Here is a 19,145-nt window from a genome sequence, read left to right on the forward strand (position 1 = left end):
ATCATCACACAGAGTCGGAGGATTTTGTAAAGGCCACTGACTCATTGAACAATGCTTAGCAATCCTTTGAAGATACACTAGCTTTCATTTATTTATTCAAACACTGTTTTTGATTCATTCAACACACGTAAGTAGAGGGAGACCATCAATTAATTACAAAATGATCCGTCAATCATGAACTTAATACAAGCACTGCATTTGTGGGGCAGAGCAAAAGTGAAGCACGAGATAAGAAGAAGACAATTTGGCATACCAGAATGGGGAGAGTGGGAACTCTGAGGGGCAGCTGATGCCATTTGCTCCATGAGCGACACCTAGTCCATGCCTTGTGCAGGAGTCCCAGAGAAGAGCAATCTCAAAGGACAAAGCATGGATCACGGTCCAAGCCTTCCTCAAAAACATACAGTAGAGGCAGGAACCAGATTTTATACATTTAGTGGTTGACAATCATGGCATTCCATTGCTCAGAAACAAACACAAAGGTGAAAGCCAATTTCCCAAAAACCATGCAGACTAAATACTGGCACAGTACATCACAAAAATCCCCCTGCTTGATCTTAAAATGGAAGACCTGCGCAGGGTTCATACAACTAACTTTACCTGGAAATAAAAAGGAGAACAAACAAGGCTCTCAATGCTACAATCTCCTTATTACCCACACTATAAAGGGCAGCAAGTCTCTGCTAACTCTGTGGGGGAGCAGAAGGTGTTCCATTCTGGGTAGTGTGCAACGACAGTAGGTGGATTTTGAGCAGCAGGTGTGACAGAATGAGCAGGAGGAGCTGAAGCAGTAAGGGACGAACAGGAGCATGGTACAGAGGAGCAGGACTAAGAAAAGGAGTTGGGGGAGCAAGAGTAGGACCAGAAGCAGGAGACTGTGTAGGGTCAGGAATGAAATGAGTAGGCAGAGGTAGAGACACAAGAGCCATGGAAGGAGCAGGAGTAAGAACAGGAAGTGCACAAGAGCCCGTGTATATAACCCATGTGTGTCACCTGAGAGCAGAGCCAGAGACCAGCAAAGAGTTAGATCCAGAGGATCCCATTAGTTCAGTAATGAGGTGGAAAGCCAGGATAAATCAGGAGACCTGTTGGTGAAACTGGGGACAGTAACTGATAAGGACCACTCAGAGAAAATATACTAGATAGGTTATTGAAGCAGTTAAGGGATGCTGTAACCTCTTAAGGTTGCCGAGCAAATCAGGAGCACTATATACTCTCAAATTGGCAAAGCGAGAGGAGTGTTATATCGCCTGGATTAACAAGACCAGAAAGACTGGACGGAGGTACAGACAAGGGTGGCAGTGAGCAGGCATCACTATCCAAAGGCCCTTGAGTTAGTACTAAAGATATGGTATGCTGCCCAAACCAACCCAGGTAGGATGGGACTACCTAATAGAGATGGCTGAAGCAGGACAGCTAAATCCATACACTCCTATGCTGGTATGAGAAGAACTACACATCTAAAACAGTTTGGAAATGAGGGTTCCAATGACCATCTTCGTCCTAGATGAAGGTAAGGTAAAATGATATGCTATAACCAGGGTGTTGGAGGAGAAGACCACACCACAACCATAGACGTTTGTAGGGATACTAACTCCCTTGGACTGTGAATTACTTGGGCACTATCTTGAGGGGAAACACTCAGGAACATTACTTTCTATGACAAGGATGCCCTACAACTACACCTCCTATAAAATACCAGGCACATCCTTCCGCCTGACTACTTCCACACTGCTGTCCACGCACTGGAGCTCTCCAAGATGGACTAGCAATGCTCTCCTCACTGGACTCCTCAACAGCACCCTTGCCCCCATGAAAACCATACAAAACGCAGCAGACAGTCTCATCCTCCATCTATCCAAACATTCACACATCAGTTCTCGTCCACTAGGTCTCAGAGAATTGCCTTCAAAGGACTTTGCATTATTTTCAAAGCCATCCACCACAAAACACCATCTTACCTTCATGACAAACTCAAACCCATCACTCACACAGACACCAGCAAAGCAAGCCAGCATCTCCAACACATTCCATTCTGCAAAGTAACATGCACAAAACATTTACCTTGTGATCACCCAATGCCTGGAACACCCAATCTCTGCACTGCACCGCCCATCACCACTTTCAGAAAGAGCCTTAAAACATACCTGTTTCCCCACCCTGCCCTTATACCCCACGGCTACCACTTGCCTATCCTAGTCTTCCTATCTTATCCTGAAAATATGTTAATACTTCAGTTTCACTTCCCACCTTTTCAACCTTTAAAGCCTGACCTTGTTAGGTGCTCGAAGGCCCTCTGGCGAAGGCCAGCGCTGAACAAAAATTTCAATAAAAGAATACAATAAAATAAAAGGGCTGGGCTCTTGGTCTCAGGACCAATGGTACGTCTAGAGCAGGGTATACACCATATTAGCACCTGAAGCGGGTGCCGCAGCCAATCAGGTTGCTTGGAACGCAGGCTTAACCTTACGGTATAAGCCCACTTTTCGAGCGACCTAACAGCTTCTTGCACCTGCCCTGCCATCCACGCTTCTGTCTCCTCACCCTCCCCACCTCCCACTTACCTGAAGGGGCTGCGATTTCATGGTCATATTAGGTTAGTATTTCTTTGACACAGCGTTTCGTGGTTTATTAGCATCCAGGACATAAACCAGTGGTTCTTATATCTATAATGGCAAGTTCAATGGGCCATACTGGATGGTAACGTCCCAAGGGGCCCTCAGTAAAGGTCCTCGCTTTGCTCAGGCCTATTAACTCGGACTGTGGCCCGTTAACACCCCATACTGTGCTCACAACTCATCATTATGACTATATTATTTGCCCCATCCTAACACTTCATTTTTACTCTAGAAAAGCTTCCTCCTTTTGATGTTTGAAGTTCCCCCTGGATTGCATAGGGGATCTCCTGAGCCATCCTTTTGATCCTTATTATGCAGATATCCAGGGCACAAAGTGAAAAAATAAAGACTTTTTCAATAAATAAAGATGATTGTCAGGGTTGTGTAATGGCTGCCACACTGTTTAGCTTTTTCCCACAAATTTGTAATAGGCCCTCTGAGGTAGAGGGGGATGACTCAAATTTCTCTCCCTATAATTTTATATACAGATGTCACTAGGCCTCATTACAAGTTTGCCAGTCTGGAAAAAGCGGTTCCGGTCGCAACGTACCAGCACCCTATTCCGGACTGGCACACTACGAGTTACAATGCCGCAAACACTGTCACCGCAAGTGACACCCACAGTGCTACCATAGCCGGCAGCACCTTGAACGTAAATAGTGGATTGACCCATAGGCCGTGCCTGAAACACCGGCATGGAGGTGGTATAGGCCAATCCCGAGTTCCGACTTCACAGAAACACTGCAGTGCTGTGATGACCACGCCAGAAACACCGGCATCGCAGACTAGGCGTTAAACAGTGTCAGGTGTGCAGCAACAGGCCACTGGTGGCCAAAATCAGCCCAGCTGCACACCATGAGCACTGTGAATGTACAAAGGGACCACTCCCACACCCCTTGCAACACAACCATGCTGGCAGATGCAGTAGCAAACATGGAGCTGGAGGCCCTGCATGCATGAAAACAACATGTGAATGAGCAGAAAGAAGCAGAGGAGGCGGTGGAGGAGCAGGAGGCGAAGGAGGAACATGGTGGCCATGCACAACAACAATGACCAGCAGGTAGCACCCCACAGGCAGCGAACCATACCCCGCTTAAGGGCCACACCCTGGAACCTCACCCAGGCACAGATCCACACCCTCTACAGGCTGGACAGGGAGACCATTACCTCCATAGTCAACCTGATCTACAACAACATTGTCAGCCTCATTAACATCCAGACTGCCATACCCCCTTGCTCAAGGTAGTGTCAGTGCTGCATTTCTTGGCTACCGGCCCCCACCAACACACTGTGGGTGAGCTGCATGGGTTATCCCAACCCTGTTTTTCCAAGGTCCTATATCAGGTCATGGATGCCCTCCTGCGGCACGTGTCAGACAACATTGCCCTACCCAGAACACTTGCCCAGGTGAATGCCACCAAAGTTACATTCCTTTCATTGGCAGGCATGCCCAATGTGATTTGTGTGTTGGACTGCACTCATGTGGAGCTGGTGGCCAGACATGCCATTGAGGCAGTCTACAGGAACAGGAAACTGTATCACTCCCTCAATGTGCAGATGGTGTGGTCGACACACGATTCCATGGTGCTAAGGAACTCCACGCTGCCAGGGTACATGGCATGTCACAGCGGAGAGCTGACCTGGCTGTTGGGTGAGTTGATTCACCATTGCATGTGCACTGTGGAATGGGGAGGTTAATACACTGTCACCAGTGCATGTGCGTAATGCAATATCATACACACAAATTGCATGGCTAAGTGGAAGGGCATGACTCGCATGTGGTACATGGGCAGACGGAGCACACCCCATCACAAATAGTGCAAAGCTGCACAGGCACATCACATGCACTAGCTACCATAATGTGTCACGCCAATGCCACATACCCATGCAATAACACACTGAGCACAACCCCCACCGCCTGCGTTACAGCCAAGTCAGACCAATGCAACCCACCTTCCCACCAGCAATGTACCCCACAGCATGTAGCCAGTTCACCTGCCTGTCAGAAGTGCAGTGCACATACCCACATGCATTAACCACCAGGGGGCGCAGAAGCAACGGAAGCCTGATCCGGCGTTCCCCCCTCTCAGGCTGAATCAAACGGCAAGATAGCAATAGAAGAAACCATTTCTTGATCCAACTGTGCAAATTCCTGCCCATGAATAAGTCGGGCACCTTTGGAGAAAGTTTCCTTAAAAATCGTAGACCTTTTCTATAAGAACGCAGCTCACGGATCCCAGTCGCGTGTGCAACAAGATGGCGAGCTCAGCAAAACTCTCATGAGATCACTGTTCCGGCTCCAGCTTCCTACCTTCAGGTTGAACGTCAGCTCTATTCTGTCTGACAGTGACCTGCTTGCAGTCTCTTAGTCATCACCAGTCTGGTCAAGCCAGGATTTGCCACCATCCCGGCGCGGGACAACCTTGCTCTGAGATCATCGGATTGCCCAGCAGTGCTGTGACCATAGCACCAACTGCCGCTGCAACCTCCTGATAGGGGCCTCCACAGCCGTCGCCAGTCAGCTCTCACCGGGATCTGTCTCCATCCCGATGCGGGGCAATCCAGCCCAGAGGCCTTCGGTTTGCCCAGCAGTGCTGTGACTATCGCTCCAACAGCTACGGCGCGCTCCCTTCCTCACCCTCTCCCTCAGCGAAGCCTTCTTCAGCGACTGCTGCAACTGGGTATACCGGCGAAGCTCTGACCATTTCACGGACGGCCACTGCCAGAGCCTGATTCGCCCGCTCCCTCCACGAGGACCTCCTTCACATGTGTGGCCATTGGACTCACCTGCAGGGTTGCGACCACCTCCCCAACAGCCGCCGCTCGCCCCCCCCTTCTCCGACCCAGCGAAGACTTCCTCTGCAAGCACCTCCTTTTTGGCAACTTCACTCCATTGCCTCTGGAAGTGTATGCGGGACCTCAGATCACTTTGCTTGTGCATAGCCTGATCTCAGTAACAACCACTGACCGCCCTTTCCTCCACCTGCTCCCTCTACGCAGTCCTCCTCTGCAAGCTCCTCCTGTATGGCTACTTCACTCCACTGCCTTTAAAGGGGTACAAGTAAGCTGGGTCCCTTGCCGGCGATAATTCTGATCTATGCAAGTTGTGACCCCCTTGATATACCTCCACAGCTCACTACATCAGTCCCCTTGCCCCCTTGGATGCTTTCCAGCACGACTCCCTTACAAGTGATCCCGGCACTTCTTTGCCTCCTGTGGGGAACGCGTGAGCTGGATCCTCCTGCAAGCGCCCAGGTCTCACTGTGCCCTTCCCCCTACATGCTCCGCTGACGCCATCTACCTGTATGGTAACTGTACCCCATAACCTACTTCTTTTGACTGCCTCTGGTGGGACACGCGCGAACTGAGTCCTCTTGCCTGTGCACACCGTTCGCTGTGCCCTTCTCCTTGCATGCTTCCCTATCAGTGTCCTCCTATACGGCAGCTTTACTTCAGAGCCACCGGTATGGACTATTCAAGTTAAGACCACTCAACCAACACCAGATATGGACCTTGCATGTTGAGACCCTCTCAACCAACACCCACAGCTCACTGCACCCCCCCCCCCCCCCACCTCTCCGGGACGCTCTCCAGATCGACTAATATAACTACACCCTCAAATCACTGGCATGGACAGCTAAGATCTGTAGCCCATCGCCGACCCCTACTTCCCGCCAAGACTTCCCCTGCTTCCCTATCTATATCCTCCAGTACTTCAATCACAACCAACAGTCTCCTACTAAGAAAACAACGAGCCATTACCCTCTCACTTGCACCCACAGCTTACTGACCTCCCCCTCTAACCCAGCGTAACCTCCTGCACTCCCAGTACACTCTAACCCACTGAGTGCACAGAGCCATTACCATCTAGTCGTCACACATCCAGTGGCCTCCAGCCAAGAGCACATACAGCCATCACCATCTCACTGCCACCTACAGCATATGAGACCTTCCCTGCTAGCCGAGAGTAAACCTCCTGCACAACCACTACGCTTTCACCCACTAAGTGCATGGACCCAGTACCATCTTGTCACCACACACCCAAAGGCCTCCTACCAAAATAACTAACAGCCATTACCAACTCATTGGCACCCTCAGCTTGCTACACCTTCCCCGCTAGCCCAGCAAAAACCTCCTGCACAGCTAACACGCTCTCACCCATTGAGAGTACTGATCCACCCAACGACGACATAACAGCCCACAGCTACTCCACTCCTATAGTATTACCAGGCATGCGCAATTCCACCTACCAGTTCCCTCCATTTTCCTTTTCCACACCCCACTCTATTGCCTGGCCCACTCATAACTCTTTGCCTAATAATTATGACCATCTCCTCACTCAACTGTCCCACACCCCTTCACTCCGAGTTGGCCCAACGCCCAACCACCACAATTCAACACTGTAATCTCATCAATCCCCATATTGTTGACACCTCCAACATCATTGACATCGCCTTATGGAATGCAAGATCACTCTGTAACACGACTGCTGCTGTTCTAGACCTGTTTCTACGTCTAAATCTTCACTTCCTCTATATCACAGAAACTTGGACCCCCACCCCATAACTCAACTGTTCCGCAATCTCTCCCTTCCTCCTCCTCTTCCTGCACCCATGTCCCCTGCTCCTCTGGTCGTGGAGGCGGCATAGGTCTCCTTTTTCACCCGAAGTGCCAATCGACTCCCTGTCCTACACCTCTTCCAGTCTTCCCCTGCTTCGAAAAATATATGTATAAAATCTTCACCTCCCCGCAAGCCTTATCCTTTCTCATAATTTACTGTCCACCTGGCCCTCTTGGATCCTTCTATAATGACATTGACCAGCTCCTTCACCTTATCTCGCCCAGCCCCACACCCCTAATCTTACTTGGTGACTTCAACCTCCACCTCTCCACCACTCTCCTAACCTATCCTCTCCTACCTATACTTGACTCTTACCTTCTTACTCCTCTCCCTACCCCACCTACTCACTCTTCCGGCTCCACTCTTGAACTTATCTTTGTCTGTTCCTTCTCCGCCTCCTCTGTATCTAACCTCCCTAACTATCTATCTGACCATTCTTTACTCTCTGTCAACTCACTCCCCTGCTTTCTCCTTCCCCTTCTCCCTCACCCTCCATCTCTTTCTCCCGACATGACCTTGAACCCCTCTGCAAATGAGGCCTCATCCACTCTATCCTGTTCCCTCTCCTCCAGTCTTGACCAACTTTCTCCTCTCACCTCCTTCCGCCCCTCTCACAAACCTGCCCAACCCTGGCTCTCTCCACACCTTTCATCCATGCTCCACCTACTCTGATGCCTTGAAAGACGCTGGCTTAAACACTGCTTCCCAGCCAACCAAGCCACCTACTTCTCCTACCACACCCTCTATGACAACTGCATCAACTCTGCTACATGATCCTACTTATCAGACCTCCTCCACTCTCAATCTTCCCACCCTCACCAAATCTTTAAAACCTTGACTCCCCTTCTCTCTACGGCCACCCCTGATCACGCTATTGCCTCTCCTCTTTCACCCACCGATTTCGCAAACTTCTTCTCCTGCAAGGTACTCACTTTACGCCAAGACATTTTACGTTCCCCTTCTTACTCCCCCCTTCTCCAACTCCCACTACCCCATTCACCACCTTGTCTAACTTCACACCAGTCTCTCACTCTGAGGTTTCCCTCCTCCTGTCTAAATCTAAAACTCACCCAACTGCTGCTCCCTCTGACCCCCTTTCCACCTCTCTCATTCCCAAAGTTTACCCTTTCCTTATACCTTACCTCCCTTTTCAACATTTGTCTTACTACCGCAACCTTTCCCCTCTGCCTTCAAGCACACAACTATCATCCCAATCCTGAACAAACCCTCTGTTAACCCCCTCTTGGCTTCCAACTTTCGCCCCATCTCTCTGCTACCCTTCCTATCTAAACTCCTTGAACGTCTTGTCTACTCACAACTCTCAGCCTTCGGCTCCAACTTCTCTCTCCTCCCCCCTACTCAACTCCTCCCCCCTACTCACTCAGGGTTTTGCCCCAACCACTCTACTGAAACTGCTCTCACCTCTGTTCTTAACACCCTCCTCACTGCTCGCTACTCTAAACACTCTTCTGTTCCCATTCTTCTTGACCTCTCATCCGCCTTTGATACTGTTGATCACCCCCACCTTCTTGACGCTCTCTTCTCCTTTGGCATCAAAGGCTCTGTCCTCAACTGGTTCTCCTCCTATCTATCCAATCACACCTTTGCAGTCTCCTATGGTGGCTGCATCTCTCCTACCTACTCCCTCGACTTCGGCGTCCCCCTTGCTCGGCCCTTTTCTCTTCTCACTGTGCACCCCCCTTCTAGCTCCAATCATCTCTTCCCTTGGTGTTTCTCACCACTTCTATGCAACGACACCCAACTCCTCCTCTCCTTCTCTTCCTTCACTCCCGACATCCATCTTAAACTCTCCTCCTGTCTCACTGCTATTAAATCTTGGATGTCCTCCCACTTTCTTACCCTGAACACTGACAAAACGGAAGTCTTATTCCTTCCTGCCAACACCCTCCCTCCCCCTTCCCCACCTCCCTCCATTCTCTTTCCCCCATCCGAGCTCCCCATCTCCCCCTTCGCCCGCAATCTTGGCCTCCACTTTGATTCTAACCTCTCCTTTACTCACCATATCTCTCTCACCTACTCCAATCTCCTACCTGACAGTACTCTACTGTTTCATGACAACTTCCCTATCCTCCACATGTTTATTCTATTGATCTTGGTGAATTGTTCTGTATATTGTTCTCAGTTATTTAATTCATGATTTGTATTAACTTGCTTCTTATGTAGTTCCTGTTGTTTCAAGTAAAGCTTTGGCTTAAAGTGCTATACAAAATTCAATAAATACAAATATAAATACATACCCATATGCATGTGACATGAATGCAAACAAATATGTGGCACACATGAATCAATGAATGGGTGAGATGACCATTGTACGACATGCAAATGGAACCAAAATTGGCACATGCAATGGGCAAAGTAGAAGATGGCCTGGGCATAGGTGTAATGGGCAAGGTGGGTGTGAATATGCCAAAGAAAAGTGCTTGCAAACCATCCACCTTGCATAGCAACCAAGGCTATTGCCTGCATGCCATTAAGTAACCTGCCAATTCCTTCACAATTAAACCAAATCCAAGAATTCTCCTTTACTGCGTATACATTCATGATAAATCAGTTTCACTGATTAAAAGATGAATTGCAACCACGCTTATGCTGCATTTCCCAAAATCAAAAATGCAAGTATGATTGCACGCATGCAGCAATTTCATAAATAAATGGTAACTCAGATTTGTGCATATCAACAAACGAGTGCTCCTGTGACTGCTGCTGCCCTAAGAAACATGGCAGCAATCACAACTACTTGAATGCCATTCCTATGCAAATATTACACTCATTACTAGGTTGGCGGTAACCCACAGGTGCGACTGGTGGGTTTCCGCCATCCCCATAATAACGCTTCTGGCACCTGGATTCCCCGTGCCACCGGGACATTACAAGTCCCCGGCAGCCCAGCTATACAGGCGCCGGGAAGTGTACATCCTTATTTCCATAGAGTCCTATGGGACTCTTTGGTAATGGGGACTCAGAAGCACTGGCACTGTTGCTGACAGTGCTCCCATGGCAACTCTGCATACCAGGCCCGCGGCGCATGGCAGGGTCAGTCCAGTCGTGCGCTGCAGCTTCGGCAAGCAACTCGTAGTTTGCCGGTCCAGAAACAAGGATGCCTGTATGCTTACGGGCACCCTTGTTTCCAGACCATCAAACTTGGAATGAGGCCCAAATGTGTAAATCTACGCAGTAATCGGAAACTGCAATTCCCATTGACAATGCACCAGATACTAGAGTCATGTGTGCCATTAGCTATGTGTTGTGCCAATCCCATGTGACACTGACCAACATATAGACATTGCTAACATGACAATGATATGATATATGGCATTTATAACGCGCCTATACACAAGTGTTTGAAAGCGCAAAAAGTGTAAGCCCCCATTCCAATGCCAACACAATGATTTTTCCCTCCTTCTGCCCCTCCCATGCAGGTGATGCCCGATACCCCTTGATGCAATGGCTGATGACCCCCGTCAGGCAACCACATGACCAGCACAAGCAAAACTACAACTGTGCTCACATCAGGACATAGTGCACAATAGAACAGACATTTGGGTTGTTGAAGGCAAGGTTCCGCTGCCACAGCAGATCGGGGATGCACTCATGTACAGCCCCATGAAGGTGGGCAAGATAGTCCTCGGCTGTGCCATGTTGCACAACATGTGCAGCAGGCGCAGCATCCCACTTCCCCCAGACATGGACATGCACAGTGAGGATGAACTGCCATTGCCACATCGCCGGGATGCAATGGATGGACGTGATGCACGCTATGCACTAATCAACCACTACTTCTGAGCACATCACACATGCACATGGCCTAGGCCATCAACCAGAATCTGCACTGTACACCGAATATATCTCACTCTGACACTAACAATGAATTTCCCTCATCATCTGGACCTCAGTGCCTATGAGGTCTGCCTCCCCATGTATCAGGTGTGCCTCTTCAAAGTGCTGCTGCACCAGGGAAGGTAAGGCCTCCTGCCGTTCACCATGCGGCGCAGACGGACGTCAATATCCCTGACACTGGGGAAGGACGGGTGTTGTGAGCTGGTGAGGTTCGTCGGGCTAAAATTAGGCCACTCATAGCTGGTGTGGTTGGTGCTGTCCCCCATGGTGTCTCCAACATTGCCGGCAGCCTCCTCTGCACTGGATTAATGTCCATGTGCATGTGGCTGCTCTGGTGGGGTTAGTGTCCTTCCTCCTGCTGCTTGCCATGTAGGCAATTGCGGCACTGCAGGTGATGGAGTCTGGATGCTTGGTGCAGCGGTAGTTACCACTGCAGGTGGTGCAGCCTGGATGCTTGGCGCAGTGGTAGTTTCCACTGCAGGTGGGGCAGCCTGGATGCTTGGGGCAGCGGTAGTAACCACTGGAGGTGGTACAGCCTGGATGCTTGGGGCAGCAGTAGTTACCACTGCAGGTGGTGAAGCCTGGATGCTTGGGGCATCAGTAGTTACCAGTGCAGGTGGTGCTGCTAAAATAGCGGGGCTCAGTTGTGTCAGTGGCAGTGGTCGCTGCAGTGTCCTGAATGGTGGTGGTGGTCCATGCAGTATGGCGCCGTCGTAGTCTGGTGCCCCGTGCGGTGCCTGGTTGGGGCCTCCATCGCTGTCAGGTGAGGTTCCTGGGGGTGGTAGAAAGGCATGATGTTAGGGACTAGTGTGGATTCAAAATGCATTGATACATGCAATATGTTGTTTGCGGGCGTGCTGTGGTGGGGACATGGCACTTTCTGAGTACGGTGGTTGGGGGGTTGTCAGACTGTGGGGTGTTGGCGGAGGCAAGGTTTGGATCGGGCAAGGCTGGGCTTGATGGCTGAACCTGTTGCAGGTCCAGTATGTGCATTTGTGTTCTTTGTAAGGCCTGGCAGGGACGTGGGGGACACATGTCATTGCCATTGCGTGAGAGGGTGGTCATGTGTGGGTGGAGCTGAGGGTCAGCATTGCCGGGTTCTGGTGGCAGTGGCAGCACGTCAGGCACACATGCAGTACGCAGTGGCATGATGATGTATGTCTGTGTGGGGGCGGCTGCTTGTACACTTGGCAGTACAGGGTGCTGGTGCAGTGTTCAACATGTATTTCTGACATGGGTCATTGTTAGGGGGCCAGGCTGTATGTCCTGGGTGTTGGTTCCGGTAGGGGGGAGGGACCATCAGGGTGCTTTCTGGGGGATGTGGATGGTGCAATTCCCATTTCTGTGATGTGTTGATACAGTGGTGGAAGCAGAGTGGCCAGGGCTGATGTTCACTGCATTGGGGTTACGTGTACTCACCGGCCTCTTTGGGTGTCCCGGCTCCGGCCTCCGCAGTGCCAACCCTTCAATCGACTCCATGTGTATCACACTGCTGTTCTTCTCCTTCCAGGGCATTAGACATAGTGGCGAGTAGGGACCACCACCTGTGGCCATGCTCTGTCTCCGGTGTGATGTGGAGGCTCCAGACCCTCAGGCGGAGGTCGTCCCAGCGCTTGTGGCAATCTCAGACCGTGCATTGTGTTGTCCCCACTGCCGACACCTTTTGTGCCACTTCGTCTCATATGGTCTTATTGCGCCGCTGGGTTTGGCAGCTCTGGTCAGTGGAGAACAACTCCCCTGCATGCAGGACATTGGTGTTCGCAAGCTGCTGGGTCTCACAGACGTGAGATGTCATGGTCCTTCGATTGTTTTTTGGGTCAGGAAGGGTGGATGCCACCTGGGAGTAGCAGATTGCAATGGATTGTGTTTTTGTAATGGCCGTCGCCGTGTTTCTTGTTCCGGTCTCGGTATTTGCGCCGCCGCTGTTTCCCCTACCGATGGGTCCAGCATCGTGATGCCGGTTACGGGGGCAACAAGGGCAACGGTGTTGGCAGCTTTGGGCACTTTACAGTGTTTCCGTGATGCTGGTGACACCGTTTCCGGCATGTCGGAAGTGGTGCACCCGACAACCCGTAATGGTCTGTTCTTTCCGGAACCACTGGTTGTCAGAAACGGTGAGACCGGCATCACAGAATCTATGGATTCTTACTGCCAATCTCGTAAAGAGGCCCACTGTGTAAATCATTCATATAGATTATCTTTGAAACATTTGTTTATTAGATTTGAGAAATGCTCTGCTTGGAAAGATGTGGGTATTGTTGCCCTTAGGACGAAAGTAATGAAAATAAAAGAGAAAGCAACCAAGTCATCCCTTTTTCATTAGCACACATGAAACCGAGGTAGTAAAAATAATTCATTATTTATACAAAATATGTTCTACACATGAGGACTTGTCACAGCAGGCCGAAACAGCTAAGCTTTTATTTCTGCTTGCCACAAGTACCTTTAAGCCTTTCAGTAGGAAATATCATAATCAATCTCCTCTTGAAGCTTTTTACTTCAGCTGCAAAGGCAGTGTGCCTTTAGTGCTAAGGGTGAGTATGTGTATTCAATTTGTGTAGGCATGTATACTAGCCAAGCATTTAAGGGCCTGGACTCATGAATATATGAATATGAGCCTATTAGTAGCAATCAAAAACGAATATCTTAAATCTTTTCAGTTAGCTCCTTCTTGTTACCCAATATACACCAGAATTGCACTGGACTTTGGAATCTGGGGAGGGGGGTGGAATGTTGGACAGGGCAGTAGCTTTCAAACCAATGCATTGGTGGGTGTGTATCTGGGATAAAGCAGAGAAAACCGATTACAGGATGATGTATGTCACTGTAAATTTCTCCACAATTGTAAAAGCGTGCTGTCTTGTAAGCCAAAATTCAGCCAAATGCATTCTGCTTATGTATTTCGAACAAAAGATAACTGATGAAGTGACTGACTATTCCATTGCTTTCTATGAGTGGACAAAATGCTTAGGATTAAAGTAGAAGGCAATTCAAAAACACTCTAAGATTCTGTGAGAAAATACATCTAAAAAGTATGTGAGGAATGTTGCCAATGTAGACCTTTGACAGCTAAAACAAACTAAAGTAATGTAGATCTGCAAAAGATCAAATGCTAAGACACAGCAAATTTCATGTGTTTCTTAATATAAAGAACGGAAGTATTTTGTCTATCTACCCATCATAATAGTAATACTCCATCTGCTTCCAACAGCAGCAGTGGCTACGACTCACATCTACAATCTTCTGGCCCTCTGCATTCTTCAACACGGATAAGACATTTCGGCTCAGACCCAGGGCAGCCATGCATTTTCAAAACTTCTCGAATTCCAATGCCTTTAAATAAAAGAACACGAGAGAAAGATAATTAATGACTTTGTATTGTCACCTTTGAATATTAATCTCATATGTTTTTGATTTTTAAATAATGATTACTTTATTTGACAATAAGTACTCATTCCTGTTTAAACAATGTCACGTTCTAAATTGAACTTGCTTACTTAGAGGCAAGTAAAGAAGTGATAATGCTTCACTAACTCACTGAACAGGGGTTTTCCACCCAAAGAACAAGTTGCTTCTTACCTGGTAACGTCCTTTCGATGGGATGTTCCTTCGACGTATTTCTTATCTTTGATAGATCATCTCCCAGCTTGCTGGCCTCGGAAATTTTTTCAGTAGAGGGCGCTGCGTGTCGACGTCCCTCGAGCCGATGTCCCTCGACAGCCTCCCTATCGGCGCCGACGTCATCACGTGTATAAACAGACTCGCGCAGCGTCCGTTGCTCAGTCCCGTTTTGACGTTAACAGTTGTTTTATATGAATTGGTTATTGGCCTTGAAGGAGCGTAAGATGCAACCACAAGGGAAGCATTACTGCGGTGATGGATGGGAGGGGCGATAAGGAATACGTCGGAGGAACATCCCATCGAAAGAACGTTACCAGGTAAGAAGTAACTTGTTCTTCGAAGGGATTGTGTCCTCCGACATATTCCTTATCTTTGATAGACTCCCATAGCAGTGGTGTGTAATTGGAGGTGGGAGTAAAACTCCATGTTTCCTTTTAGGAATGAACAGAATGTAATACTGCTTTGCCAAACCTAGTCTCTTGACTAGAGGAGGAATCCAGGTTGTAAAATCTTGTGAAGGTATGTGCGGACGACCATGTGGCAGCCGCACATATGTCTCGCACCGTAACCCTTCTTTGGAGGGCCGAGGAGGCCGGGATACCCCTGGTTGAATGAGCCCTAAGATTTTGAGGAGGCTCTTTCCCTGCTAGTTTGTAACATTCCATAATGGCCAAAATAATCCATCTGGAAATGGTTTGTTTTGTTATCGGTAGTCCCAATTTGTGTCCTGAGTAACCTACAAACAGTTGTTCTGCTTGCCTAATCCTAGCAAGTCTGCTGATGTAAAAGCTTAAAGCTCGCCTTGGGTCCAGTCTATGTAGCCTTTCTTCCTCTTTCCCCGGATGGGAAGGCGGATAGAATGAAGGTAAGGTCATTTTCTGAGTGATGTGGAATTCAGAAACCACCTTTGGGAGGAAATTAGGCTTCACCTGTAGGACAACTTTGTCTTTATGAAAAATTGTATGAGGGGGTTTACAAGATAGAGCTTGTAATTCGCTCACCCTTCTAGCAGATGTTAAAGCCACTAATAAGACAGTTTTAAGGGTGAGAAATCTTAGGGAACAAGAGTGGAATGGTTCGAAAGGATTACTCATCAGGAAATGTAAGACTAAATTTAAGTCCCATAAAGGAACCTGGAACGGTCTTGGAGGTTAGACATTAGTTAATCCCTTTAGAAATTGTATTACTAGGGGTAATTTGAAATACGATGGCTCCTCTGCAGTGCGCTTGAAGATTGATAGCGCTGCGAGAGAGCCCTTGATAGTGCCAACTTGAAGGCCTGAATTTGCCAAGTAGAGTGCCTTCTGGCCGAAAGCAACACTTACATGACGTCATCAAGGAGGTCCCAATCCTTGTATCTCAACCTTTCAGAAGCCAGGCGTGAAGTTTGAGGGTTCTGATGTCTGGATGGAGAACCTGACCTCCCTTCTGTGAGAGAAGATTCTCCTTGAGTGGAAGACGAATTGGAGGGCAGATGGACATGGTCAGAAGGTCCGGGTAACACGTTCTCCTGGCCCAGTCTGGGGCAATTAGGATCATGGTCCTCCGGAATCTTCTCAACCTCCTGGTCATCTGAGGAATGACAGGGACTGGTGGAAACGCATACAGGAGTGGAACTCCCAGTCCACTACGAACGCGTCCCCTAGAGCTCCTCTCGGGGGAAATTCCCTTGAACAAAACAGATCGCACTTCCTGTTGGTACTGGTGGCGAACAGATCCACTTGAGGGGTTCCCCAAAGGGCAAAGATCTCCTGAAGGACTTCCTGAGCTAGTTCCCACTCATGGGAGACTGTGCCCTGCCTGCTCAGAGCGTCCGCCGTCAAGTTCTTCTCTCCGGCTAGATGAACTGCCGATAGAGATTCCTTCTTGAATTGCCCAAAGCCAGAGATGCATTGCCTCTCTGCACAGTGGCAGTGATCCTACGCCTCCTCTTTTTTTGAGGTAGTGCATGGCCACTGTGTTGTCCGTCATTATCAGGACATTTTTCCTCTGTACAGATTGCAGAAAAGCTTTCAGCGCTAGTCTGATTGCTCTCAGCTCTAACAGGTTGATATGTAGTCTGGACTCCGATGGAGGCCAATGACCGCTGATGATCAACGTTGGTCTGGGCTCCCCACCCCGTGAGTGAGGCATCTGTGACTACTGTTATCTCCGGCCCTGGTGCCAAAACAGTTCTCCCTTCAAGATGTTTTTCTGGCAGGCCCACCACTGAAGGTCTCGAGCCACCTTGTCCGGAACCTGAAGGAGGTCTGTCATTCTCCCTGAGAATTGCGACCACTGAGTTCTCAGTGCCCATTGACGAGATCTCATTCTCCGGCGAGCCGCTGGCACAAGGAAAATGCAGGATGGCATGAGGCCTAGCAACCTCAAAAAGTCGAAGGCTGGGAGACGTTGGGCATTTTGAAACTTGGTGACCATCTATAGAATATCTTGAGCCCTCACCTCTGGTGGCGAGGCTTTTCCCAGGGAAGTGTCCAGGACCGCTCCAATGAACTGGAGTCTCTGTGATGGTATCATCTGTGACTTCTTTAAATTGAGGGAGAAGCCCAGTTTGTGAAGGAAGTGGCAGACATAGTCTAGCTGAGTCTGAGCTTGTTCCAGAGATACAGCTCTGATCAGCCAATCGTCCAGGAAGGGTGAGACGTGAATCACTTCCCTCCTTAGACTTGCAGCCACTACCGACAATAGCTTGGTGAAGACCCTCGGGGCGGAGGTCAGCCCAAATGGCAGAACTCGAAATTGATAATAAGAGCCGCCAATTGCGAACCTCAGGTATTTCCTGTGTTTGAGATGGATTGGCACATGGAAATAAGCATCCTGGAGGTCCAGAGATACCAGCCAGTCCTGGAGCTGGAGGGCCTGAAGGATCTGAGAGAGAGTTACCATCTTGAACTTGTCCTTCCTGAGGAACTTGTTCAATTTTCGTAAGTCCAAGATAGGTCTCAGTTCTCTGTCTTTCTTCGGTATGAGTAAGTAGGGGGAGTACCAGCCCTTGTTCCTCTCCGCTACAGGTACCGGCTCTATGGCACCTTTCTCTAGCAGGTCTACAATTTCCTGCAAGAGAAGCGGATCTGGAACTTTCAGAGAGCTGTTCCCCGGTTGATGACTCTGAGGGATGCGTAGAAAAGGCAGGCAGTAACCTTGGGCAACTGTCTCCAATGCCCAAGCATCTGACGTAATAGCCTGCCATTCCATCAGATGTTGAGTTAACCTGCCCCCTACTGGTGTCTTGTGAGGAGAGTCCTCACTCTCCTCACAAGACGGAGCGGTTTGGAGGCGGCTGATGCAGATGCCGAGGGTAAAGAGGCACCTGCTGCTGCTGCGGCTTTTGTATTTTTACCCCGTCCACCTCGGGTGGATTTTTTCTGACCCCTTTGAACCGGCTGTCCTCTGCCTCTTCCGAATGCGGAATAGAAGCAAAAGGACTTACCTCTCCAAGAGGTTCCTGATGTGCGATATGGTATCTGACGGATTGCAGCTCCCAGGGATTTTGCTGCTGCCTTTGATGTTTGTAGTTTTTCTAAACTGTCATCTGCCTTCTTACCAAACAAAGAAGAGCCGTCAAAGGGCATATTCAAAAGTCTGCTTTGCACATCTGGAGCAAAACCAGACTTTCGCAACCAAGCAAATCTCCGGGTTGTTGTACTTGCCGCCATGTCCCTGCTGATGCTGTCAGCAGAATCGATGCCAGTTTGAAGGGATTCGCACACATAGCGTCTTTATCATCCTTGATGATGTTTAGGAACGCTTCCCTTTCTTCTCCCTCCGGGAGGCAGTCAGCCGCTGATGAAGCACACTCCCAAAGTGTGTGGCTGAACCTTGCGAGCGTACAAGTAGCATTGATGGATTTCAATGCCATGCTACATGCAGAAAATACTTTTTTGGCCATAGAGTCATATCTCTTATCATCCCTGTCCTGTGGAACAGTAGGGTATGCCGATTTACTACCTGATGAAGTAGCTGCCTGAACAACCAGACTCTCCGGAGTTGGGTGCTTGGATAAATATTCAGGGTCAGCAGAAGACACCCTATAATTAGCTGATAATTTTTTGTTCACCGCCGGGATTACCTCAGGTGTTTCCCAGTTTGCCAATATTCTCCTTTGTAATGTCGCATGAAATGGCACCACAGGATCCACCTGTGGACCTTTGACCAAGATGTCTGTGAGGTCGTCTTGCTGAAAAGCAGGTGAGGGTGTGGACCACCCCATAAACTCTATTATCCTTGCCATCAAGGTTCTCTAAGGGGTTTCAGCATGTTCCCCTGGGTCTGTTCTGGCAAATTCCACTTCTGGGGAAGTGTCCAACCCACTTGCTTCCTGTAAGGATTCTTGGAGGTCTTTCAACCTACCTTCCTCAGAGGTAAATTCCTCTGGTACAGGAGTTGCAGATCCCTGCAACTCAAAAGGTCTTTCCTGATCCGAATCC

The 19,145-nt window shown here is 49.1% G+C and overlaps 1 long non-coding RNA gene across 1 annotated transcript in view; it reads right to left on the reverse strand.

The window, feature by feature from the left end:
* Positions 1-14,286: 14,286 nt before the first annotated feature.
* LOC138452635 (uncharacterized) overlaps positions 14,287-19,145 on the reverse strand; it is a 271,635-nt gene continuing 266,776 nt past the window's right edge. Inside the window, exon 3 of the long non-coding RNA XR_011260276.1 lies at positions 14,287-14,430. This is a non-coding gene — a long non-coding RNA (uncharacterized lncRNA). The remainder of the gene's footprint in view (positions 14,431-19,145) is intronic.

This window comes from Ambystoma mexicanum, chromosome 4p (assembly GCF_040938575.1).
Source record: "Ambystoma mexicanum isolate Mex_15411 chromosome 4p, UKY_AmexF1_1, whole genome shotgun sequence".
Classification (NCBI taxonomy): Eukaryota; Metazoa; Chordata; class Amphibia; order Caudata; family Ambystomatidae; genus Ambystoma; species Ambystoma mexicanum.